We start from the raw sequence: 1640 nt of genomic DNA on the forward strand, positions 1-1640 counted from the left end.
ATTGCAAGAATATCAAGTGTTTCCTCCTTAGATTATCCAGGTCAAATTTATTCCAGTTAAGGATGCAGCCAAGCAGGGAGTCAGATGGAATAGATGGAGTGCTTCCTATTATTGTCTGTAAGAGAGAAAATCCTAAGGAGGGTGTAGTACTATTCCTCAGAACCTCAGCCTAGGGTGTCCCCTTTGGAGAGGTTGAGGTCTGGAGTTGGATCCCCCAGGGGATCTCTCTTTGGGTTCTAATCTTAGAGTGTCAGACATCTCTGTCTTTAGGTGGGCACCAGTGCTGCTTTATATGTTTTCCCTCCAGTGGCGATGGTCTACTGTGAGCTTTCCTTTGGTTTCTGGGTGTAATACCAGACTTTTAGTATCCCACCAATTTCAATGTGATGTATCTTCCTGCATTGCTCACAGGACTAAGGAGGTTCCCAAACATTGCAGAGTTAATAGTACCAAGGTTGCTGGGGTATTCTCCATGAAGGAAAGATCCAGGGGTATGTAAAAGACTGGGATTGAGAGTTTCTTGTTTTGTTTTTTTGAGATGGAGTTTTGCTCTTGTTGCCCAGGCTGGCTGGAGTGCAGTGGCATGATCTTGAGTCACTGCAACCTCAGCGTCCCGGGTTCAAGCAATTCTCCTGCCTCAGCCTCCTGAGTAGCTGGGATTACAGGAGTGTGCCACCACGCCCAGCTAATTTTTATTTGTATTTTTAGTAGAGACGGGGTTTCACCATGTTGGCCAGGCTGGTCTCGAACTCCTGACCTCAGGTGATCCACCCGCCTTGGCCTCCCAAATTGCAGGGATTACAGGGGTGAGCCACTGCACCTGGCCAGGGTTGAGAATTTCTATGGGGTTCAGGGCAAGCAAATTGATGCTGAAGCAATGACCATGAAGCTATGGGATCCCCTCAGTGGAAGTCTGAGATGTAGAATGTCTACTGAAGCTTGTGGACCCCAAAGGTCTTCAGGCAGTCAAATAAATCGAGTAAGAGAAGGTAAGTCAAATGCATGAGATACATTATCTTTTGCCCTTTCAGGCTAACTCTAAGGAGAATTTTGCATAAGAAAAGAGGGTTTAAGTCACTGGAAACATGCATGAGTTCACCCTGGATGAGCTGCCACTGCCACTTGCATCACAGATGGGGATCAGGGACTATAACCGGAAAAGATAGGAAAGAGTCTTTTCCCCTTCTGGGCATGGCAGCCATCCCCATATACGCCTTGACCTTCAGGCAACACTGGAGGGTGACCCTGGCCAGCCTCCCTCAGTTACCAAGGAACTACTAGGAAAAGGCAGCTGAAAGACTGAAAAAGAGAAAAAGGAAAAGGACTAAGGTCCTTCACCTGAACTGGGTGGTGGCAGTCAGGCTCTTCAACACGGAAATCTTTCCGTTTCACCAGAGAGTGGCGCTGGCCAGAAACTTACAGTTGCTTTCATGCTTAGGTGCTGTCCCCCAAGGGTCCATAAGTTGGAAAGAGAAAAAGAGAGAGAAAAGGGTTCCCCTATATGGAAAAGGGAAAAGAAAAAGAGAAGAAAATGAAGGGGTGGCCTGCCCCTCCACACCTGTGGGTGTTTCTCGTAAGGTGGAACGAGAGACTTGAGAAAAGAAATAAGACACAGAGACAAAGTATAGAGAAAGAAAAGC

Source organism: Mandrillus leucophaeus, unplaced genomic scaffold (assembly GCF_000951045.1).
Source record: "Mandrillus leucophaeus isolate KB7577 unplaced genomic scaffold, Mleu.le_1.0 Scaffold205, whole genome shotgun sequence".
NCBI classification, from domain to species: Eukaryota; Metazoa; Chordata; class Mammalia; order Primates; family Cercopithecidae; genus Mandrillus; species Mandrillus leucophaeus.